This window comes from Amblyomma americanum, chromosome 1 (genome assembly GCF_052857255.1).
Source record: "Amblyomma americanum isolate KBUSLIRL-KWMA chromosome 1, ASM5285725v1, whole genome shotgun sequence".
NCBI lineage: Eukaryota > Metazoa > Arthropoda > Arachnida > Ixodida > Ixodidae > Amblyomma > Amblyomma americanum.
This window is the reverse complement of record NC_135497.1, coordinates 360,080,803-360,106,107: the sequence shown is the minus strand read 5'-3', so window position 1 is coordinate 360,106,107 and position 25,305 is coordinate 360,080,803. Positions and strand designations below refer to the sequence as shown.

Below are 25,305 nucleotides of genomic sequence, written 5' to 3'. Positions count from 1 at the left end.
GGGCGCAGCTGGCAAAGTATCGGGTTAATTGGAGAGACATGGGAAAGGCCTTTGCCCCCTAGTGGGTGCAGTCAGGCTGATGATGATGATTATGAGTTTACAAAAGCTCCCTTTTCGGTCTCTGTGGTTAGAACGCGGTATGCTATCAATAAAGGCCAGCTTCAGTTTGTCAGTAGAGTTGATTACATGAACCCGACAGCGGCGCCTCGAGTCAGGGGATCGAGTTGAGCAAAGTCAACCCAACTCGACGACTGCGTATTTACATAACTCAGTTTTACTGAGTCGAGACCGGGTCGACTGCAACGACACCAAGCGTCGATCAGCGCATTGGGAGAGAGCAGTGGCAGCCTCCAAGATCGCGGCACGCTGCCGCTGTCTCGGAGGCGCGAAGGCGCAAGCGAAAAACAGGTTTGCATTTATCATCTTCCCTCCCACTAACCCCACTCTTCGACTCGACAGCGTTTACAAGTACATCGAGGCAGGGTCGAGTTGAGTCAACAAACCCCTGCAGCGGAGTTGACTGGACTCGCTCCCTCGACTCTCGAAGCCGACTTTTCGGTGTGAACCCATTAACCGGTTTTCCTCAACTCAACCCCGCCATGTAAACGCCACAAGTGTCCTTTCCAAATCGGCTGGAGCTGATGCTGCAGAGAAAGAAAGCGCTCTATTTTCAGCGACTGAACCGAGCCGTCCAAACGCTGACTTGTGGGGAGCCTAAATTTCTGGAAATTTTGGAGGTCCGAACAAAAACGATGAAAGAAACAAGTTTTTGTCGGTAATACTGGAAACATTGGAAAAGTACTGGAAACGCTGAACATTAGATGTACTGATCAGTCTGTGCAAGACGGCGATTGAAAGATTTCGTCTGGTTACATCTGCTCCGCGAGCCAATCCAATAACGCTGAGACCCGGATGCACGCTGCTGAAAGCTGGCAGCGCCAAGGATAAGAGTAACACCGATATCTAAGCTAGCTGGTACAGCATCTTGGGGGAAAAAGAAACAGTGCAGGTGGTGTCAGTTCTTTCTGCGCTCGTCGTATTTTTGCGCTGTTTTTTTTTTCAAGGATATGGAGCTTACAGACAAGCCGATAAATATGCTTCCATAAAAATCTATATTGAGCGCTTTGCACCAGTGTGCCAAGACATGTCTGATAGGCGCTTCCATAAGCGATATACACCAGTGGGACCGCATTGTTCCTTAGAACCGATACCAGCTAGAGCACTCAAGGTTCGAAGGCTTCCATTCGTGCAGCACTCGAGGCACTCGCTATAGGCGGGCGCCGCTTGGAGGTTGGTTACGACACGATGACGAGAAAAACAGGAAAAAGCCGTTCTCTTTCTGGCTGTATCTGCTGCAAGACCAACGCGAATGGAGAGAGCTAGATGAACGTGCTTGTGGCTGCGTCGGGGCTAATAATTTACGCTGCCATCGAAACTGACGATCACAGGCAAACAGGATAGTATATATTCGTAGAGATTTTAATGCTAGATTACTGGAAGGCTTGGCAATGATAAAGAGCCTGCCACTTAGTTACAGACAATGCCAGCTACTTGAAAGCTGCATATCCGCGATCATAAGCAAGCATTATGCCGTCAACGTAGGCTACATCTACGCACCTAACTTCCTTTTGTCAGAAATAAATAAGCCAATGACGCTGCAAAGAGTTAAGAAGTCGAAATGTGTGATCAGGTAATACGAAAATATTTCTCACTTAACGAAAGTTCGCTTTGCAATGCAGTGAGGTGTTCTCTGCGGGAAGGCGCTGTCATCATCATCGTGTTTGGCGATCAGCGTGCTTTACGCTTGGCATGAATTTTTTCCAGGAATGAAGAATGGAAGCGTCCTAATGTTTCCGGGCCCAGAAAGGACTACACAATTTTCTCTTTTTGATAAGGAACGCTTTTCTGTATAGATAAGTGGCAGCAGGAAATAGCAGGTGGCTTAAAAAAGAAAATTGGAAATTGGTTTTGGGGAAAGGAAATGTCGCAGAATCTGTCTCACACATCGGTGGGCACATGAACCGCGCAGTAAGGGAAGGGATAAAGGAGGGACTGAGAGAACAAAGGAAGAGGTGCCGTAGTGGAATGCTCCGGAATAATTTCGACCACCTGGGGATCTTTAACGTGCACTGACATCGCACTGCACACTGGCGCCTTTGCGTTTCGCCTCTATCGAAACGAGGTCGCCGCGGTAAGGTTCGTATAGTAGCCGAGCGCCCTAACCACTGAGCCACCACGGCGGATCTGGTTTAAAAGCCAGGAAACTTTAAAACTGGTTTAAAAGCCAGTTTCAAAATTTCCTCCACGTGTAGCAGTGTTTTCGTGCAGAAGAGAACTGAGAAAATATCTTATATTTTCTTAGCTCCAGCTTGGTTAAAGCGGATAAAAAAAGCGCAGTACGAAACTAGAGCAGACGTGTACCTCGTTCCGCATTCGTTCAAGCGGGAACTGGAAAGCAAGCACGATGTTGTGGCTAAGCCTCGAATTGTTCTTCAACTGAATGATAACGTGCATTATGCCCCCTTTTCCTGCTTTTTTTGTCACCGCCATTATTCATAATGTTGTCTGGAATAATTGTTGAATATGGTTTTAAGGACCACTAGGCTGTTTCCGTTTTTTTTCTAGACTTCCATGCCTTAGAAAACAAGATTTTTTCCTAATTTCTGTCTTATTTCCGAGCCGTCCAATCGCTAGTGGCGACCCGCGAGATTGCGATGAAAAGAAATGGACAGGAGAGCTAGGATTTCTTCCGTCAGATCAGACAGACGGGCGCAGTCGTGCAAGGATGCTTTGGGTTCCACCGAACAGGATCTGCACGATCATGTCACAGATGTTGACTGAAGTCGACAGTTCGACGAAAACTCGTCTGGTCGGGGACAAACATGTTGACGAAGAAGAAGGAGCGCCGACCAAAGAAAACAAAAAAAAAACAGCCGTTTCGGCTCTCGTACGGGAGCCGTGTTCACATTGAAATCAAGCAAGCAGCTCAGTGGCATTACATATGCTTGAAAAGAGGTCGCAGGGAGCGTGCGTAGATTTTGTTAAGATTTCCATCGTTGTGGTTGAGGATGTGACTAGTAGATTGGATGATTAATGATTCCAAGTGCAGGCGAGGGTATAGCTTCTTTTCCGTTGAAAGCACGTGTGCCCGACCCCAGTCGATGTCATGGCCTGTAGATACTGCGTGCTCGGCGATAGCATTTGAATCCACTTTCTTGTTACGTACATCGTTACTATGTTCTTTTAGCCGCCTCTCGAAAGTTCCGGTTTCGCCAATGTATGCGTAGTCACAGTCGGAAGAAGGAACCTTGTACACTACGCCTGGATATTTTTCTTTGGGAAGGGGGTCTTTGACATTTACCAACGCATGGCGCAGTTTTCTTGTCGGAACGTGGGCGATATGAACACCAAAGGTGCGCATGATGCGTGCTAAAGCCTCGCTTAGTCTGGGAGCATAGGGCACGGCAGCACGTTTCATGGGTGACAGAGGAGTATCGCTTGCTGGGCGACATAACTTTTTTTCCACAGATTGCACAAATGAGGTCGGGTAGTTGTCGCTTGAAAGTTCTTGTCCTACAGTTTGAAAATCAATGGTCTGGTCTTCAAGGGAGCTGCAGATGCGTTGCGATCGTTTGAACAAGGACATAGCGACTGATTTCTTCTGTGTAGCGGGGTAAACTGAATTTAAGTTAAGGTATCTACCTTAAATTAAGGTAGATACCTTAAGGTAGATACCTAGTAACGATGTACGTAAGAACATAGTAAGAACATAGTAACGATGTACGTAACAAAAAAGTGGATTCAAATGCTATCGCCGAGCACGCAGTATCTACAGGCCATGACATCGACTGGGGTCGGGCCCACGTGCTTTCAACGGAAAAGAAGCTATACCCTCGCCTGCAATTGAAATCATTAATCATCCAAACTACTAGTCACACCCTCAACCACAACGATGGAAATCTTAACAAAATCTACGCACGCTCCCTGCGCGCTCTTTTCAAGCATATGTAATGCAACTGAGCTGCTTGCTTCATTTCAATGTAAACAAGGCTCCTGTACGGGAGCCGAAACGTCTGTTCTTGTTTTTTTGTTTTCTTTGGTCGGAGCTCCTTCTTCTTCGTCAAGGTGTTGACTCCGAGTGCGAAGCACCTAGCTATGAGGATGAACATGAACGGGCTGAAGATGAATCAACTACTGCACGGTCAGGCTAGAAAAATCGCTGGAAAGGTCGCTGAAAACAAAATTGCAGCAGAGGAAGCTGTGATTCACAAGAAACAACCGAGCAGCCCGGCAATGTAGACGCCAACAATATCTGAGCAAGCAGCCAGCTGTGGCTTAATAGAGCCACAACGGCATTCGTGACATGAATACAAGACCCGCTGGTCGCTAGCTGTGAACAGCGCCATGCGCATCGGGAAAGGCCTGTAGCTGCCCCTTTTTTGGAGGGATAATTAGGCGCGCAAGAACTATAACTCGCGCAACACATGCTACAGTGACGAACAGGAGACATGAAGCAGCTTGCTTTGAACCGCGCTATTAGGCTTTGGTAACTCAGGCAGCGTGAAGGTTACTGTTGTAAACCTCGGTACCGCTGACACAGCGACGAATGCACGCATGCTTCCTTCGCAGTCTTAACAGTCTTTTCCGATACTATATGTGTGGCATGGAAGGTAGAAGTGGTGCAAAGGCCGAAGGCAGAAGATCAAAACGGGGTATACAAAGGTGCCCGTTGGCTCAGCTGGTTCCCTCCGGGCAGTAAGCGTTAAAGATGAATCAGCGCTAGACACGAAGTTGCTTGAACCGGCACGTCGCACTGCGCTACTGTGCATGGCGCTTTCTTTTTGGCCATTTTGTTGAGTACCTCTTCGAAAGTGGTAAACAAAGGCTCATTCATTCATTAAGACGATGGCCGAAACTAGTGTGCGACCCACTCCTTGTGAGACGTCTCAACAGAGTCAACTTCGAACGATCCCGTATGCGAAATTCAGAGGCTTGTGGCCTCCCCTTCAAGTAAGAAAAATAGTAACGTTGGGTGCACCGGCATCCTGTGCCGCATTATCTTTTGCACATGCTCAAGCGCGCTGAGACGGTGGCCAAGTGTGTGCGTGTGTGTGTGTGGGGTGGGTGGGCAGGGCGAGCCGGCTTCGAAAAATGAGATGTAGCCGCCTCTCCTGAGTTCTTCCCTCCCTCCATGGGTCAACCGGTATACATCTCCGCTAATACATCTCAGGTATGGACTGACGGACGGACAGAAATCTGTGGACAAAGAGAGATGAAAAAGTAGCGCTAAACGCATTGCTGCAGTTAAAAATTGATTTAAACGCGAAATACTTTCTCTGTCCACTCATTGTCCCTTCATTTTTCATTTTTGTTTCCTTAATTTTCTCAAGTCTTTTATTTCTGGTTTATCTTTTTTTCTTGGGTTTTAATTTTCCACTCCTTGTTTTTATTTTTATTTTTAAATTTCGTGTTCTCGTTTGTTTTTATTTCAAGCTTTGAATTTCTGTTTTTATTTACTTTTATATTTCATTTCGTTTGACTGACAGGTGGAGCGGAAACTTCTTGGACACGTTTCTTCCGTACAGGTCTTGCGCCCACTCATAATCCAAGAAAAATTTCGCCTTAAAAAGCCTGCTAATAATCGGCAGCGGTGACGTCGTTTTCACCGCTTTCCATACGTTTCCTAGGACCGCGGTGTCTAAAGACGTCGTGAAGATTGTTTTCATTAGTCGGCGCCAGGATTAGCGCTTGCGCAGATCGGTCACACGAAATAAGCTCAATCGCGCTCAGCGTTGCGACGAGGAGGCCAAGGGAAAGGACAGGCGGATGCACTCCTGCAGTGCAAATTGTAACCTTACCAAGTATGTGAAAACTCAGTTGAACAAGTACCGTCTTTGCCAAAAGTAACCGAGCAGCCACGTCGGCGGCCGGGGCGGGCTTGCAGCCGATCAAAAGTGCTGCTGTCTTCGGCGCTGGCCGCTGCTCCCCGGCTGCGAGTGTAAACTGGCGACGTAAGCCTGAGGCCGCGCTCAGTACCGCAAATGCGCTAAATTTCTTGCCACACATGCTGCCTGCTTACTTCTTATCATCCGAGGAAGGAGGGCACAGCGCGGGCTTGCGTCACCCATTTTACACTCTCAGCCGGGGAGCAGTGGCCAGCGCCTGGGACTGCAGCGCCGCCGCTCGGCTGAGAGCCCGCTCCCGCTGCTGTCGCGGCTGCTCGGTTACTTTTGGCAGAAACGCTACATGTATGCACATACACTTGCACAGAATGAATATATGTTTGTAAAAGCAACCGCACAGTGGTCAGAATGGCCACTGTGCAATGTGCCACTGTGCAACTGTGCCACTGTGCAATGTGCCACTGTGCAATGTGCCACTGTGCAATGATGAGCAACCTTCTCGTCAGGCCCTGGGTGATAAAAGAGAGAATGCTCTTGCGAAGGAAATATTGGAAATTCAGTATGGTGATTGCACATACAGTGATGCGCCTGGTAATCTTGCTGCTTTCTTCGACTATTATCGGAAGCTGTTTGGCAGTTGCGAAGATCCAAGTCAGGATTTCGATTACAGTTCCTTGCTCGGAAACTTCCCTCGACTTGATGATGAGAAGTGTGCTATAGTGAAGGGACCTATCACTTTGGATGAAATTCAATCAGCCATTTCTGCCCTGCAGAGCCAGAAATCTCCTGGGCCAGATGGTATTACTAGCGAATTCTATAAAACATTTTCGCCTTGCCTAGTGCCTGTTTTGATGGAAGTTTTCAAAGCATCTTATGATGTGGGTGTCCTGCCTCCCACTTTTTATTCTGGGCACACAATATTATTCCCAAAAGCAAAGATACTAATCGGTTGAAAACTGTTGAGGGATATCGTCCAATTTCCCTTTGCAATGTTGATTACAAAATTTTTGCCAAGGTTCTTAGCAGTCGTCTGCAGCTCGTCATTATGGACTTGATAGGTCCGCATCAGGTCTGTGGTATTAGAGGCCGCAGTATTGAAACACATATCCATATAGCACGTTCAGTATTAGAGACAGCATCAGATGAGATTGGCCAAGTAGCTCTGATTCAAATTGACTTGGCTAAGGCGTTTGATAAAGTTCTGCACGATTTCTTGTTCGCGGTCTTGGAGTATGCAAATATTGGTGACGTCTTGCTCAAAGGCATAAGGCTGTGCTATAAGAACTCCTATACAAGGGTTATTGTTAATCAGGAGCTAACGAAACCAGTACCACTAGAAGCATCTGTTCGTCAAGGATGTCCACTGTCTACATTGTTGTTTGCCCTATATCTGGAACCCCTCTGTCTCAGTATAATTATCAGCGCAGCTATCCGCGGTTTCTCTCTGGGTCAATGTGAAGTTAAAGTTTATCTTACGCTGATGATGTCGCCCTCTTTTGTTCTGACAAAAAGAGTGTACTCGAGGCTCTAAACTTGACTAAACAGTTCTGCGATGTATCAGGCGTGGCTCTTAATTTAGAGAAATCCAAAGGCTTTTGTTTGGGTCATTGGGGAACTAGGCCAAGCCAGTTCGGTGGTATATGCTGGAACTGTAGCCCTCTTGAGTACCTAGGCGTTCCGCTGCACCAAGTTCGCAACAGTACAGCCTACTGGGATTCACAAACTGTAACTCTACGGCGGCAAACACAGGCTTGGATGGCTAGGGAACTCTTAGTGTTTGCGAGGGCACAGGTCTGTAACATTTTTTTGTTTGCAAAGCTCGCGTATGTCCTTCAAGTCCTGCATTGTGCGAGGAGGAAGGTGCAAGCAATACATAAAATATTTGCAGCATTCGCTTGGCGCTCTCAATGGGAGCCGATGAGGCGTGACAACTTGTTCCTTCCCTTAGAGGGTGGTGGAGTGGGCCTTGTTCACCTGTTCGTGCATCAACTCGTTTCCCGTTTTTTCTTTTTCAAATCGGCAAACGACCCGTTTCTGGTAGCTGTGCTCATTAGGCGGCTTAGTTTTCATTTGCCTTACTTATTCGCACCGACTGTGCAGGCTCGTGAGGGGACTTTATGGGGATTTCTTAAGGAGGTTGCTGACACTTTCAATTTTCTCACTGTGCGCTTCTCTTTAGATTACCTGTATAGCCTCTCGAGAAAGCAGATGACCCAGGCTCTCACTGAGTCTTTGTTCCCTACACCATTGTATCGGCAGCCTTATTTGGGGTCTTTGGACATCAGTGTTCTAAAGCGTGTTAGGCGGATGTGCATTCAGGCAGCCGCTAAAACGTTCTTTTTCAAACTACACACAGCGACGCTGCCTGTCAAGACATTTCTTAATGACAAGGGGATGTTTGTACCCTGGAATGTGAATTGTCGTCTGTGTAACGTGCCTGAGACAATTGATCATTGCTTCATCCTGTGCCGTGATGCCATGTTCTTTTGGGACATACTACAACGAACTCTTAAGAAGGACATTGAAATTACACCACACACTATTAGATTTCTGCCTGTTGACAAAAACTCTGTTGTGCCTTATGACGTGTTTGTGTTGATGGGACTATTCAGTCTTTGGAAAAGCCGTATGATGGACAGACATGCCGAGCCACCAAGATCGTCCAAATCTGTGTTTCGGGAACAGTGTGCGTTGGTGAGGAGTGTATATGCTGCTCGCGACGAACCTCCAAGCTGGCTGCCGTGCCTAGATGCTTGTGTGTGCCTCACTGAATTTTGATGTTTTGATGGGGATGCAGTGGTGAGTTAGGGCTATGGGGGGCTCATATTAAGCAGCCCGGTAACTTGAGACGCGAACTAGTCTGATTGAAGTTTCCTCCTTTCTACAGACGTTCTTCCATGCAATAAAGAAAAAAAAATGATCAGAATGGCCGAGCGGTCTAAGGCGCCAGATTTAAGCTCTGGTCCTCGTAAGAGGGCGTGGGTTCAAACCCCACATCTGACAACATTCCTTTTTAGCTCTGGCTTATTTTGGACCTACAGTGAACGTTACACGTACGCAGCACTAACATATTTTTATTGAGCAGCACTGCCCTGTTTTTTTCATTTTTTGCTCTGTAGTCGGATACAATTAAAAAATTACAGGACTGCACTTATGTCTGCTTAAATGTGCACTAAGAGGATTCTGAACTCGTCTTTTTACTGCAGGAACTCGGTCTACACGTTCTGAGCATTCTTATAAACTTCGAATTATTTTCCTGTGTGTCCGATTTCTCTAATTTAAATCGGATTAAACGTCCCGGCTCCCGCCTTTCTTTTTTTAACTCAACGCTAAAGGTAGGAAGAGTCAACCAACGTAAGGAGTGCCGCTCAGCCAGTCCCGTGGCGGCTTGCCGCTGTACCATCGGCTTAGTGATACGTAAACCAGAGTCCACGCGTATTTTTACTTCCGTGGGACTAGTTTGCTGCTATGGTGTCTGCGACTGGAACTATTCAGTCACAGAAACCTAAAAACAAAACAAAATCGAAAGAAATGTCACGCGACTGTCTGAAAGGCACTCCATGCGTTGATTGACTCCTGCGACCTTCAGCGTTGAGTTAAAAAACCAGGCCCTCCTCGGTTTTCTCAGTAGCTTTTAGTCGGGGCTCCTCGAGCAGCCTGCACCCCAGTGCCGCTCGAATGTGTTTGTTTTTATAACAAACGTTGGAGGCGAAATTCTAGAGGTGGTTTTGGGGAAAGGAAATGTCGCAGCATCCGTCTCACATATCGGTGGACACAGGAACCGCGCCATAAGGGAAGGGATAAAAGAGGGACTGAGAGAACAAAGGAAGAGGTGCCGTAGCGTTGTGCTCCGAAATAATTTCGACCACCTGGGGACCTTTAACGTGCACTGACATCGCACAGCACACCGGCGCCTTTGCGTTTCGCCTCTATCGAAACGTGGCCGCCGCGGTAAGGTTCGTATAGTAGCCGAGCGTCCTAACCACTGAGTCACCACGGCGGGTCTGGTTTAAAAGCCAGGAAATTTTAAAAGTGGGTTTAAAAGCCAGTTTAAAATTTCCTCCACGTGTAGCAGTTTTTTCGTGCAGAAGAGAACAGAGAAAATATCTTATATTTTCTTAGCTCCAGCTTGGTTAAAGCGGATAAAAAAAGCTCAATACGAAACTAGAGCAGACGTGTACCTCGTTCCGCATTCGTTCAAGCGGGAACTGGAAAGCAAGCACGATGTTGTGGCTAAGCCTCGAATTGTTCTTCAACTGAATGATAACGTGCATTATGCCCCCTTTTCCTGCTTTTTTTGTCACCGCCATTATTCATAATGTTGTCTGGAATAATTGTTGAATATGGTTTTAAGGACCACTAGGCTGTTTCCGTTTTTTTCTAGACTTCCATGCCTCAGAAAATAAGATTTTTTCCTAATTTCTGTCTTTTATTTTTGAGCCCTCCACTCACTCGTGGCGACCTGCGAGATTGTGATGAAAAGAAATGGACAGGAGAGCTAGGATTTCCTTCCGTCAGATCAGACAGACGGGCGCCGTCGTGCAACGATGCTTTGGGCTCCACCGAACAGGATCTGCGCGATCATGTCACAGATGTTGACTCCGAGTGCGAAGCACCTAGCTATGAGGATGAATATTAAAGGGCTGAAGATGAATCAATTACTGCGCGGTCAGGCTTGAAAAATCGCTGTAAAGGTCGCTGAAAACAAAATTGCAGCAGAGTAAGCTGCGATTCACAAGAAACAACCGAGCAGCCCGGCAATATAGACACCAACTATATCTGAACAAGCAGCCAGCGGTGGCTTAATAGAGCCACAACGGCATTCGAGACATGAATGCAAGCACCGCTGGTCGCTAATTCTGAACAGCGCTATGCGCATCGGGAAAGGCCCGTAGCTTCCCCTTTTTGGAGGGATAATTAGGCGTGCAAGAACTATAATTCGCGCAACACGTGCTACACTGAGGAACAGGAGACATGAAGCAGCTTGCATTGAACCGCGCTATTAGGCTATGGTAACTCAGGCAGCTCGAAGGTTACTGTTGTAAACCTCGGTACCGCTGACACAGCGACGAATGCACGCATGCTTCTTTCGCAGTCTTAACAGTCTTTTCCGATACTATATGTGTGGCATGGAAGGTAGCAGTGGTGCAAAGGCCGAAGGCAGAAGATCAAAACGGGGTATAAAAAGGTGCCCGTTGGCTCAGCCGGCTCCCTCCGGGCAGTAAGCGTTAAAGATGAATCAGCGCTAGACAGGAAGTTGCTTGAACCGGCACGTCGCACTGCGCTACTGTGCATGGCGCTTTCTTTTTGGCCATTTTGTTCAGTACCTCTTCGAAAGTGGTAAACAAAGCCTCATTCATTCATTAAGACGATGGCCGAAACTAGTGTGCGACCCACTCCTTGTGAGACGTCTCAACAGAGTCAACTTCGGACGATCCCGTATGCGAAATTCAGAGGCTTGTGGCTTCCCCTTCAAGTAAGAAAAATAGTAACGTTGGGTGCACCGGCATCCTGTGCCGCATTATCTTTTGCACATGCTCAAGCGCGCTGAGACCATGGCCAAGTGTGTGCGTGTGTGTGTGTGTGGGGTGGGGGGCGCAGGGCGAGCCGGCTTCGAAAAATGAGATGTAGCCGCCTCTCCTGAATTCTTTCCTCCCTCCATGGGTCAACCGGTATACATCTCCGCTAATACATCTCAGGTATGGACTGAGGGACGGACAGAAATCTGTGGACAAAGAGAGATTCAAAAGTAGCCTCTAAACGCATTGCTGCAGTTAAAAATTGATTTAAACGCGAAATACTTTCTCTGTCCACTCATTGTCCCTTCATTTTTCATTTTTGTTTCCTTAATTTTCTCAAGTCTTTTATTTCTGGTTTATCTTTTTTTCTTGGGTTTTAATTTTCCACTCCTTGTTTTTATTTTTATTTTTAAATTTCGTGTTCTCGTTTGTTTTTATTTCAAGCTTTGAATTTCTGTTTTTATTTACTTTTATATTTCATTTCGTTTGACTGACAGGTGGAGCGGAAACTTCTTGGACACGTTTCTTCCGTACAGGTCTTGAGCCCACTCATAACACAAGAAAAACTTCGCCTTAGAAAGCCTGCAAATAATTGGCAGCGGTGACGTCGTTTTCACCGCTTTCCATACGTTTCCTAGGACCGCGGTGTCTAAAGACGTCGTGCAGATTGTTTTCATTAGTCACCGCCAGGATTCGCGCTTGCGCAGATCGGTCACACGAAATAAGCTCAATCGCGCTCAGCGTTGCGAGGAGGAGGCCAAGGTAAAGGACAGGCGGATGCACTCCTGCAGTGCAAATTGTAACCTTACCAAGTATGTGAAAACTGAGTTGAACAATTACCGTCTTTGCCAAAAGTAACCGAGAAGCCACGTCGGTGGCCGGGGCGGGCTTGCAGCCGATCAAAGGTGCTGCTGTCTTCGACGCTGGCCGCTGCTCCCCGGCTGCGAGTGTAAACTGGCGACGTAAGCCTGAGCCCTCGCTCAGTACCCAAATACGCAAAATTTCTTGCCACACATGCTACCTCTTACTTATCATCCGAGGAAGGAGGGCCACAGCGCGGGGTTACGTCACCCAGTTTACACTCTCAGCCGGGGAGCAGTGCCCAGCGCCTGGAACCACAGCGCCGCCGCTCGGCTGAGAGCCCGCTCCCGCTGCTGTCGCGGCTGCTCGGTTACTTTTGGCAGAAACTCTACATGTATGCACATACACTTGCACAGAATGAATATATGTTCGTAAAAGCAGTCGCACCGTGGTCAGAATGGCCGAGCGGTCTAAGGCGCCAGATTTAAGCTCTGGTCCTCGTAAGAGGGCGTGGGTTCGAACCCCACTTCTGACAACATTCCTTTTTTAGCTTTGGCTTATTTTGGACCTACGGTGAACGTTACACGTACGCAGCACTAACATATTTTTATTAAGCAGCACTGCCCTGTTTTTTTTTCATTTTTTGCTCTGTAGTCGGATACAATTAAAAAATTAGAGGACTGCACTTATGTCTGCTTAAATGTGCACTAAGAGGAATCTGAACTCGTCTTTTTACTGCAGGAACTCGGTCTACACGTTCTGAGCATTCTTATAAACTTCGAATTATTTTCCTGTGTGTCCGATTTCTCTAATTTAAATCGGATTAAACGTCCCGGCTCCCGCCTTTCTTTTTTTAACTCAACGCTGAAGGTAGGAAGAGTCAACCAAGGCAAGGAGTGCCGCTCAGCCCGTCCCGTGGCGGCTTGCCGCTGTACCATCGGCTTAGTGATACGTAAACCAGAGTCCACGCGTATTTTTACATCCTTGGGACTAGTTTGCTGCTATGGTGTCTGCGACTGGAACTATTCAGTCACAGAAACCTAAAAACAAAACAAAATCGAAAGAAATGTCACGCGACTGTCTGAAAGGCACTCCATGCGTTGATTGACTCCTGCGACCTTCAGCGTTGAGTTAAAAAACCAGGCCCTCCTCGGTTTTCTCAGTAGCTTTTAGTCGGGGCTCCTCGAGCAGCCGGCACCCCAGTGCCGCTCGAATGTGTTTGTTTTTATAACAAACGTTGGAGGCGAAATTCTAGAGGTGGTTTTGGGGAAAGGAAATGTCGCAGCATCCGTCTCACATATCGGTGGACACAGGAACCGCGCCATAAGGGAAGGGATAAAGGAGAGACTGAGAGAACAAAGGAAGAGGTGCCGTAGTGTTGTGCTTCTAAATAATTTCGACCACCTGGGGACCTTTAACGTGCACTGACATCGCACAGCACACCGGCGCCTTTGCGTTTCGCCTCTATCGAAACGTGGCCGCCGCGGTAAGGTTCGTATAGTAGCCGAGCGTCCTAACCACTGAGTCACCACGGCGGGTCTGGTTTAAAAACCAGGAAATTTTAAAAGTGGTTTAAAAGCCAGTTTAAAAATTTCCTCCACGTGTAGCAGTTTTTTCGTGCAGAAGAGAACCGAGAAAATATCTTATATTTCCTTAGCTCCAGCTTGGTTAAAGCGGATAAAAAAAGTTCAGTACGAAACTAGATCAGACGTGTGCTTCGTTCCGCATTCGTTCAAGCGGGAACTGGAAAGCAAGCACGATGTTGTGGCTAAGCCCCGAATTGTTCTTCAACTGAATGATAACGTGCATTATGCCCACTTTTTCTGCTTTTTTTGTCACCTCCATTATTCATGATGTTGTGTGGAATTATTGTTGAATATGTTTTTAAGGACCACTAGGCTGTTTCCGTTTTTTTTTCTAGACTTCCATGCCTTAGAAAATAAGATTTTATCCTAATTTCTGTCTTTTATTTTTTAGCCCTCCACTCACTAGTGGCGACCTGCGAGATTGTGATGAAAAGAAATGGACAGGAGAGCTAGGATTTCCTTCCGTCAGATCAGACAGACGGGTGCAGTCGTGCAACGATGCTTTGTGCTCCACCGAACAGGATCTGCGCGATCATGTCACAGTTGTTGACTCCGAGTGCGAAGCACCTAGCTATGAGGATGAACATGAAAGGGCTGAAGATGAATCAACTACTGCGCGGTCAGGCTTGAAAAATCGCTGGAAAGGTCGCTGAGAACAAAATTGCTGCAGAGTAAGCTGCAATTCACAAGAAACAACCGAGCAGCCCGGCAATGTAGACGCCAACTATATCTGAACAAGCAGCCAGCGGTGGCTTAATAGAGCCACAACGGCATTCGAGACATGAATGCAAGCACCGCTGGTCGCTAATTATGAACAGCGCTATACGCATCGGGAAAGGCCCGTAGCTTCCCCTTTTTGGAGGGATAATAAGCGTGCAAGAACTAAAACTCGCGCAACACGTGCTACAGTGACGAACAGGAGACATGAAGCAGCTTGCATTGAACCGCGCTATTAGGCTTTGGTAACTCAGGCAGCTCGAAGGTTACTGTTGTAAGCCCCGGTACCGCTAACACAACGACGAATGCACGCACGCTTCTTTCGTAGTCTTAACAGTCTTTTCCGGTACTATATGTGTGGCATGGAAGGTAGAAGTGGTGCAAAGGCCGAAGGCAGAAACTCAAAACGGGGTATACAAATGTGCTCGTTGGCTCAGCCGGTTCCCTCCGGGCAGTAAGCGTTAAAGATGAATCAGCGCTAGACAGGAAGTTGCTTGAACCGGCACGTCGCACTGCGCTACTGTGCATGGCGCTTTCTTTTTGACCATTTAGTTCAGTACCTCTTCGAAAGTGGTAAACAAAGGCTCATTCATTCATTCAGACGACGGTCGAAACTATTGTGCGACCCCCTCCTTGTGAGACGTCTCAACAGAGTCAACTTCGAACGATCCCGTATGCGAAATTCAGAGGCTTGTGGCTTCCCCTTCAAGAAAGAAAAATAGTAACGTTGGGTGCACCGGCATCCTGTGCCGCATTATCTTTTGCACATGCTCAAGCGCGCTGAGACGGTGGCCAAGCGTGTGCGTGTGTGTGTGGGGTGGGGGGCGCAGGGCGAGCCGGCTTCAAAAAACGAGACATAGCCGCCTCTCCTGATTTCTTTCCTCCCTCCATTGGTCTACCGATATACATCTCCGCTAATACATCTCAGGTATGATCTGACGGACGGACAGAAATCTGTGGACAAAGAGAGATGAAAAAGTAGCCACTAAACGCATTGCTGCATTTAAAAATTGATTTAAACGCGAAATCCTTTCTCTGTTCACTCATTGTCCCTTCATTTCTCATTTTTATTTCCTTTATTTTCTCAAGTTTTTATTTCTGGTTTATATTTTTATTTCTTGGGTTTTAACTTTCCACTCCTTGTTTTTGTTTTTATTTTTAAATTTCGTGTTCTCGTTTGTTTTTATTTCAAACTTTGAATTTCTGTGTATATTAATTTACTTATATCTTTCATTTCGTTTGACTGACAGGTGGAGCGGATACAACTTGGACACGTTTCTTCCATACAGGTCTTGAGCCCACTCATAACACAAGAAAAACTTCGCCTTAGAAAGCCTGCAAATAATTGGCAGCGGTGACGTCGTTTTCACCGCTTTCCATACGTTTCCTAGGACCGCGGTGTCTAAAGACGTCGTGCAGATTGTTTTCATTAGTCGCCGCCAGGATTCGCGCTTGCGCAGATCGGTCACACGAAATAAGCTCAATCGCGCTCAGCGTTGCGAGGAGGAGGCCAAGGTAAAGGACAGGCGGATGCACTCCTGCAGTGCAAATTGTAACCTTACCAAGTATGTGAAAACTGAGTTGAACAATTACCGTCTTTGCCAAAAGTAACCGAGAAGCCACGTCGGTGGCCGGGGCGGGCTTGCAGCCGATCAAAGGTGCTGCTGTCTTCGACGCTGGCCGCTGCTCCCCGGCTGCGAGTGTAAACTGGCGACGTAAGCCTGAGCCCTCGCTCAGTACCCAAATGCGCAAAATTTCTTGCCACACATGCTACCTCTTACTTATCATCCGAGGAAGGAGGGCCACAGCGCGGGGTTACGTCACCCAGTTTACACTCTCAGCCGGGGAGCAGTGCCCAGCGCCTGGAACCACAGCGCCGCCGCTCGGCTGAGAGCCCGCTCCCGCTGCTGTCGCGGCTGCTCGGTTACTTTTGGCAGAAACTCTACATGTATGCACATACACTTGCACAGAATGAATATATGTTCGTAAAAGCAGTCGCACCGTGGTCAGAATGGCCGAGCGGTCTAAGGCGCCAGATTTAAGCTCTGGTCCTCGTAAGAGGGCGTGGGTTCGAACCCCACTTCTGACAACATTCCTTTTTTAGCTTTGGCTTATTTTGGACCTACGGTGAACGTTACACGTACGCAGCACTAACATATTTTATTAAGCAGCACTGCCCTGTTTTTTTTTCATTTTTTGCTCTGTAGTCGGATACAATTAAAAAATTAGAGGACTGCACTTATGTCTGCTTAAATGTGCACTAAGAGGAATCTGAACTCGTCTTTTTACTGCAGGAACTCGGTCTACACGTTCTGAGCATTCTTATAAACTTCGAATTATTTTCCTGTGTGTCCGATTTCTCTTATTTAAATCGGATTAAACGTCCCGGCTCCCGCCTTTCTTTTTTTAACTCAACGCTGAAGGTAGGAAGAGTCAACCAACACAAGGAGTGCCGCTCAGCCAGTCCCGTGGCGGCTTGCCGCTGTACCATCGGCTTAGTGATACGTAAACCAGAGTCCACGCGTATTTTTACTTCCGTGGGACTAGTTTGCTGCTATGGTGTCTGCGACTGGAACTATTCAGTCACAGAAACCTAAAAACAAAACAAAATCGAAAGAAATGTCACGCGACTGTCTGAAAGGCACTCCATGCGTTGATTGACTCCTGCGACCTTCAGCGTTGAGTTAAAAAACCAGGCCCTCCTCGGTTTTCTCAGTAGCTTTTAGTCGGGGCTCCTCGAGCAGCCGGCACCCCAGTGCCGCTCGAATGTGTTTGTTTTTATAACAAACGTTGGAGGCGAAATTCTAGAGGTGGTTTTGGGGAAAGGAAATGTCGCAGCATCCGTCTCACATATCGGTGGACACAGGAACCGCGCCATAAGGGAAGGGATAAAAGAGGGACTGAGAGAACAAAGGAAGAGGTGCCGTAGCGTGGTGCTCCGAAATAATTTCGACCACCTGGGGACCTTTAACGTGCACTGACATCGCACAGCACACCGGCGCCTTTGCGTTTCGCCTCTATCGAAACGTGGCCGCCGCGGTAAGGTTCGTATAGTAGCCGAGCGTCCTAACCACTGAGTCACCACGGCGGGTCTGGTTTAAAAGCCAGGAAATTTTAAAAGTGGGTTTAAAAGCCAGTTTAAAATTTCCTCCACGTGTAGCAGTTTTTTCGTGCAGAAGAGAACCGTGAAAATATCTTATATTTTCTTAGCTCCAGCTTGGTTAAATCGGATAAAAAAAGCTCAATACGAAACTAGAGCAGACGTGTACCTCGTTCCGCATTCGTTCAAGCGGGAACTGGAAAGCAAGCACGATGTTGTGGCTAAGCCTCGAATTGTTCTTCAACTGAATGATAACGTGCATTATGCCCCCTTTTCCTGCTTTTTTTGTCACCGCCATTATTCATAATGTTGTCTGGAATAATTGTTGAATATGGTTTTAAGGACCACTAGGCTGTTTCCGTTTTTTTCTAGACTTCCATGCCTCAGAAAATAAGATTTTTTCCTAATTTCTGTCTTTTATTTTTGAGCCCTCCACTCACTCGTGGCGACCTGCGAGATTGTGATGAAAAGAAATGGACAGGAGAGCTAGGATTTCCTTCCGTCAGATCAGACAGACGGGCGCCGTCGTGCAACGATGCTTTGGGCTCCACCGAACAGGATCTGCGCGATCATGTCACAGATGTTGACTCCGAGTGCGAAGCACCTAGCTATGAGGATGAATATTAAAGGGCTGAAGATGAATCAATTACTGCGAGGTCAGGCTTGAAAAATCGCTGTAAAGGTCGCTGAAAACAAAATTACAGCAGAGTAAGCTGCGATTCACAAGAAACAACCGAGCAGCCCGGCAATATAGACACCAACTATATCTGAACAAGCAGCCAGCGGTGGCTTAATAGAGCCACAACGGCATTCGAGACATGAATGCAAGCACCGCTGGTCGCTAATTCTGAACAGCGCTATGCGCATCGGGAAAGGCCCGTAGCTTCCCCTTTTTGGAGGGATAATTAGGCGTGCAAGAACTATAACTCGCGCAACACGTGCTACACTGAGGAACAGGAGACATGAAGCAGCTTGCATTGAACCGCGCTATTAGGCTTTGGTAACTCAGGCAGCGTGAAGGTTACTGTTGTAAACCTCGGTACCGCTGACACAGCGACGAATGCACGCATGCTTCCTTCGCAGTCTTAACAGTCTTTTCCGATACTATATGTGTGGCATGGAAGGTAGCAGTGGTGCAAAGGCCGAAGGCAGAAGATCAAAACGGGGTATAAAAAGGTGCCCGTTGGCTCAGCCGGCTCCCTCCGGGCAGTAAGCGTTAAAGATGAATCAGCGCTAGACAGGAAGTTGCTTGAACCGGCACGTCGCACTGCGCTACTGTGCATGGCGCTTTCTTTTTGGCCATTTTGTTCAGTACCTCTTCGAAAGTGGTAAACAAAGCCTCATTCATTCATTAAGACGATGGCCGAAACTAGTGTGCGACCCACTCCTTGTGAGACGTCTCAACAGAGTCAACTTCGGACGATCCCGTATGCGAAATTCAGAGGCTTGTGGCTTCCCCTTCAAGTAAGAAAAATAGTAACGTTGGGTGCACCGGCATCCTGTGCCGCATTATCTTTTGCACATGCTCAAGCGCGCTGAGACCATGGCCAAGTGTGTGCGTGTGTGTGTGTGGGGTGGGGGGCGCAGGGCGAGCCGGCTTCGAAAAATGAGATGTAGCCGCCTCTCCTGAATTCTTTCCTCCCTCCATGGGTCAACCGGTATACATCTCCGCTAATACATCTCAGGTATGGACTGACGGACGGACAGAAATCTGTGGACAAAGAGAGATGAAAAAGTAGCCTCTAAACGCATTGCTGCATATAAAAATTGATTTAAACGCGAAATCCTTTCTCTGTTCACTCATTCTTCCTTCATTTCTCATTTTTATTTCCTTTATTTTCTCAAGTTTTTTATTTCTGGTTTATATTTTTTCTTGGGTTTTAACTTTTCACTCCTTGTTTTTGTTTTTATTTTTAAATTTCGTGTTCTCGTTTGTTTTTATTTCAAACTTTGAATTTCTGTTTTTATTCATTTACTTATGTATTTCATTTCGTTTGACTGACAGGTGGAGCGGAAACTTCTTGGACACGTTTCTTCCATACAGGTCTTGAGCCCACTCATAATACAGAAAAAACTTCGCCTTAGAAAGCCTGCAAATAATTGGCAGCGGTGACGTCGTTTTCACCGCTTTCCATACGTTTCCTAGAACCGCGGTGTCTAAAGACGTCGTGCAGATTGTTTTCATTAGTCGCCGCCAGGAAATTCGCGCATGCGCAGATCGGTCACAAAAAATAAGCTCAATCGCGCTCAGCCTTGCGACGAGGAGGCCAAGGTAAAGGACAGGTGGATGCACTCTTGCAGCGCAAATTGTAGCCTTACCAAGTATGTGAAAACTCAATTGAACAATTACCGTCTTTGCCAAAAGTAACCGAGCAGCCACGTCGGTGGCCGGGGCGGGCTTCCAGCCGATCAAAGGTGCTGCTGTCTTCGGCGCTGGCCGCTGCTCCCCGGCTGCGTGTGTAAACTGGCGACGTAAGCCTGAGCCCTCGCTCAGTATCCCAAATGCGCAAAATTTCTTGCCACACATGCTACCTGCTTACTTATCATCCGAGGAAGGAGGGCCACAGCGCGGGCTAACGTCACCCAGTTTACCCTCTCAGCCGGGGAGCTGTGGCCAGCGCCTGGAACCGCAGCGCCGCTGCTCGGCTGAGAGCCCGCTCCCGCTGCTGTCGCGGCTGCTCGGTTACTTTTGGCAGAAACGCTATATGTGCGCACATACACTTGCACAGAATGAATATATGTTCGTAAAAGCAGTCGCACCGTGGTCAGAATGGCCGAGCGGTCTAAGGCGCCAGATTTAAGCTCTGGTCCTCGTAAGAGGGCGTGGGTTCGAACCCCACTTCTGACAACATTCCTTTTTTAGCTTTGGCTTATTTTGGACCTACGGTGAACGTTACACGTACGCAGCACTAACATATTTTTATTAAGCAGCACTGCCCTGTTTTTTTTTTTCATTTTTTGCTCTGTAGTCGGATACAATTAAAAAATTACAGGACTGCACTTATGTCTGCTTAAATGTGCACTAAGAGGAATCTGAACTCGTCTTTTTACTGCAGGAACTCGGTCTACACGTTCTGAGCATCCTTATAAACTTCGAATTATTTTCCTGTGTATCCGATTTCTCTAATTTAAATCGGATTAAACGTCCCGGCTCCCGCCTTTCTTTTTTTAACTCAACGCTGAAGGTAGGAAGAGTCAACCAACGCAAGGAGTGCCGCTCAGCCAGTCCCGTGGCGGCTTGCCGCTGTATCATCGGCTTAGTGATACGTAAACCAGAGTCCACGCGCATTTTTACTTCCGTGGGCCTAGTTTGCTGCTATGGTGTCTGCGACTGGAACTATTCAGTCACAGAAACCTAAAAACAAAACAAAATCGAAAGAGAAATGTCACGCGACTGTCTGAAAGGCACTCCATGCGTTGATTGAGTCCTGCGACCTTCAGCGTTGAGTTAAAAAACCAGGCCCTCCTCGGTTTTCTTAGTAGCTTTTAGTCGCGGCTCCTCGAGCAGCCTGCACCCCAGTGCCGCTCGAATGTGTTTGTTTTTATAACAAACGTTGGAGGCGAAATTTTAGAGGTGGTTTTGGGGAAAGGAAATGTCGCAGCATCCGTCTCACATATCGGTGGACACAGGAACCGCGCCATAAGGGAAGGGATAAAGGAGAGACTGAGAGAACAAAGGAAGAGGTGCCGTAGTGTTGTGCTCCGAAATAATTTCTACCACCTGGGGACCTTTAACGTGCACTGACATCGCACAGCACACCGGCGCCTTTGCGTTTCGCCTCTATCGAAACGTGGCCGCCGCGGTAAGGTTCGTATAGTAGCCGAGCGTCCTAACCACTGAGTCACCACGGCGGGTCTGGTTTAAAAGCCAGGAAATTTTAAAAGTGGGTTTAAAAGCCAGTTTAAAATTTCCTCCACGTGTAGCAGTTTTTTCGTGCAGAAGAGAACCGAGAAAATATCTTATATTTTCTTAGCTCCAGCTTGGTTAAATCGGATAAAAAAAGCTCAATACGAAACTAGAGCAGACGTGTACCTCGTTCCGCATTCGTTCAAGCGGGAACTGGAAAGCAAGCACGATGTTGTGGCTAAGCCTCGAATTGTTCTTCAACTGAATGATAACGTGCATTATGCCCCCTTTTCCTGCTTTTTTTGTCACCGCCATTATTCATAATGTTGTCTGGAATAATTGTTGAATATGGTTTTAAGGACCACTAGGCTGTTTCCGTTTTTTTCTAGACTTCCATGCCTCAGAAAATAAGATTTTTTCCTAATTTCTGTCTTTTATTTTTGAGCCCTCCACTCACTCGTGGCGACCTGCGAGATTGTGATGAAAAGAAATGGACAGGAGAGCTAGGATTTCCTTCCGTCAGATCAGACAGACGGGCGCCGTCGTGCAACGATGCTTTGGGCTCCACCGAACAGGATCTGCGCGATCATGTCACAGATGTTGACTCCGAGTGCGAAGCACCTAGCTATGAGGATGAATATTAAAGGGCTGAAGATGAATCAATTACTGCGAGGTCAGGCTTGAAAAATCGCTGTAAAGGTCGCTGAAAACAAAATTACAGCAGAGTAAGCTGCGATTCACAAGAAACAACCGAGCAGCCCGGCAATATAGACACCAACTATATCTGAACAAGCAGCCAGCGGTGGCTTAATAGAGCCACAACGGCATTCGAGACATGAATGCAAGCACCGCTGGTCGCTAATTCTGAACAGCGCTATGCGCATCGGGAAAGGCCCGTAGCTTCCCCTTTTTGGAGGGATAATTAGGCGTGCAAGAACTATAACTCGCGTAACACGTGCTACACTGAGGAACAGGAGACATGAAGCAGCTTGCATTGAACCGCGCTATTAGGCTTTGGTAACTCAGGCAGCGTGAAGGTTACTGTTGTAAACCTCGGTACCGCTGACACAGCGACGAATGCACGCATGCTTCCTTCGCAGTCTTAACAGTCTTTTCCGATACTATATGTGTGGCATGGAAGGTAGCAGTGGTGCAAAGGCCGAAGGCAGAAGATCAAAACGGGGTATAAAAAGGTGCCCGTTGGCTCAGCCGGCTCCCTCCGGGCAGTAAGCGTTAAAGATGAATCAGCGCTAGACAGGAAGTTGCTTGAACCGGCACGTCGCACTGCGCTACTGTGCATGGCGCTTTCTTTTTGGCCATTTTGTTCAGTACCTCTTCGAAAGTGGTAAACAAAGCCTCATTCATTCATTAAGACGATGGCCGAAACTAGTGTGCGACCCACTCCTTGTGAGACGTCTCAACAGAGTCAACTTCGGACGATCCCGTATGCGAAATTCAGAGGCTTGTGGCTTCCCCTTCAAGTAAGAAAAATAGTAACGTTGGGTGCACCGGCATCCTGTGCCGCATTATCTTTTGCACATGCTCAAGCGCGCTGAGACCATGGCCAAGTGTGTGCGTGTGTGTGTGTGGGGTGGGGGGGCGCAGGGCGAGCCGGCTTCGAAAAATGAGATGTAGCCGCCTCTCCTGAATTCTTTCCTCCCTCCATGGGTCAACCGGTATACATCTCCGCTAATACATCTCAGGTATGGACTGACGGACGGACAGAAATCTGTGGACAAAGAGAGATGAAAAAGTAGCCTCTAAACGCATTGCTGCATATAAAAATTGATTTAAACGCGAAATCCTTTCTCTGTTCACTCATTCTTCCTTCATTTCTCATTTTTATTTCCTTTATTTTCTCAAGTTTTTTATTTCTGGTTTATATTTTTTCTTGGGTTTTAACTTTCCACTCCTTGTTTTTGTTTTTATTTTTAAATTTCGTGTTCTCGTTTGTTTTTATTTCAAACTTTGAATTTCTGTTTTTATTCATTTACTTATGTATTTCATTTCGTTTGACTGACAGGTGGAGCGGAAACTTCTTGGACACGTTTCTTCCATACAGGTCTTGAGCCCACTCATAATACAGAAAAAACTTCGCCTTAGAAAGCCTGCAAATAATTGGCAGCGGTGACGTCGTTTTCACCGCTTTCCATACGTTTCCTAGAACCGTGGTGTCTAAAGACGTCGTGCAGATTGTTTTCATTAGTCGCCGCCAGGAAATTCGCGCATGCGCAGATCGGTCACAAAAAATAAGCTCAATCGCGCTCAGCCTTGCGACGAGGAGGCCAAGGTAAAGGACAGGTGGATGCACTCTTGCAGCGCAAATTGTAGCCTTACCAAGTATGTGAAAACTCAATTGAACAATTACCGTCTTTGCCAAAAGTAACCGAGCAGCCACGTCGGTGGCCGGGGCGGGCTTCCAGCCGATCAAAGGTGCTGCTGTCTTCGGCGCTGGCCGCTGCTCCCCGGCTGCGTGTGTAAACTGGCGACGTAAGCCTGAGCCCTCGCTCAGTATCCCAAATGCGCAAAATTTCTTGCCACACATGCTACCTGCTTACTTATCATCCGAGGAAGGAGGGCCACAGCGCGGGCTAACGTCACCCAGTTTACCCTCTCAGCCGGGGAGCTGTGGCCAGCGCCTGGAACCGCAGCGCCGCTGCTCGGCTGAGAGCCCGCTCCCGCTGCTGTCGCGGCTGCTCGGTTACTTTTGGCAGAAACGCTATATGTGCTCACATACACTTGCACAGAATGAATATATGTTCGTAAAAGCAGTCGCACCGTGGTCAGAATGGCCGAGCGGTCTAAGGCGCCAGATTTAAGCTCTGGTCCTCGTAAGAGGGCGTGGGTTCGAACCCCACTTCTGACAACATTCCTTTTTTAGCTTTGGCTTATTTTGGACCTACGGTGAACGTTACACGTACGCAGCACTAACATATTTTTATTAAGCAGCACTGCCCTGTTTTTTTTTTCATTTTTTGCTCTGTAGTCGGATACAATTAAAAAATTACAGGACTGCACTTATGTCTGCTTAAATGTGCACTAAGAGGAATCTGAACTCGTCTTTTTACTGCAGGAACTCGGTCTACACGTTCTGAGCATCCTTATAAACTTCGAATTATTTTCCTGTGTATCCGATTTCTCTAATTTAAATCGGATTAAACGTCCCGGCTCCCGCCTTTCTTTTTTTAACTCAACGCTGAAGGTAGGAAGAGTCAACCAACGCAAGGAGTGCCGCTCAGCCAGTCCCGTGGCGGCTTGCCGCTGTATCATCGGCTTAGTGATACGTAAACCAGAGTCCACGCGCATTTTTACTTCCGTGGGCCTAGTTTGCTGCTATGGTGTCTGCGACTGGAACTATTCAGTCACAGAAACCTAAAAACAAAACAAAATCGAAAGAGAAATGTCACGCGACTGTCTGAAAGGCACTCCATGCGTTGATTGACTCCTGCGACCTTCAGCGTTGAGTTAAAAAACCAGGCCCTCCTCGGTTTTCTCAGTAGCTTTTAGTCGGGGCTCCTCGAGCAGCCTGCACCCCAGTGCCGCTCGAATATGTTTGTTTTTAAAACAAACGTTGGAGGCGAAATTCTAGAGGTGGTTTTGGGGAAAGGAAATGTCGCAGCATCCGTCTCACATATCGGTGGACACAGGAACCGCGCCATAAGGGAAGGGATAAATGAGGGACTGAGAGAACAAAGGAAGAGGTGCCGTAGTGTTGTGCTCCGAAATAATTTCGACCACCTGGGGACCTTTAACGTGCACTGACATCGCACAGCACACCGGCGCCTTTGCGTTTCGCCTCTATCGAAACGTGGCCGCCGCGGTAAGGTTCGTA

The 25,305-nt window shown here is 47.4% G+C and overlaps 5 non-coding genes across 5 annotated transcripts; all 5 read left to right on the top strand.

Annotated features, from left to right (window-relative positions):
- The first annotated feature begins 8,822 nt into the window (after nt 1–8,822).
- TRNAL-UAA (transfer RNA leucine (anticodon UAA)) lies at nt 8,823–8,906 on the top strand. The gene has a single exon. It is a non-coding gene; the product is annotated as a tRNA-Leu (tRNA).
- A 3,768-nt stretch (nt 8,907–12,674) lies between these two features.
- On the top strand, nt 12,675–12,758 carry TRNAL-UAA (transfer RNA leucine (anticodon UAA)). Its single transcript has one exon. It is a non-coding gene; the product is annotated as a tRNA-Leu (tRNA).
- Nucleotides 12,759–16,531: 3,773 nt separating this feature from the next.
- TRNAL-UAA (transfer RNA leucine (anticodon UAA)) lies at nt 16,532–16,615 on the top strand. The gene has a single exon. It is a non-coding gene; the product is annotated as a tRNA-Leu (tRNA).
- Nucleotides 16,616–20,390: 3,775 nt separating this feature from the next.
- TRNAL-UAA (transfer RNA leucine (anticodon UAA)) lies at nt 20,391–20,474 on the top strand. The gene has a single exon. It is a non-coding gene; the product is annotated as a tRNA-Leu (tRNA).
- A 3,781-nt stretch (nt 20,475–24,255) lies between these two features.
- Nucleotides 24,256–24,339, top strand: TRNAL-UAA (transfer RNA leucine (anticodon UAA)). Its single transcript has one exon. It is a non-coding gene; the product is annotated as a tRNA-Leu (tRNA).
- Nucleotides 24,340–25,305: the final 966 nt, after the last annotated feature.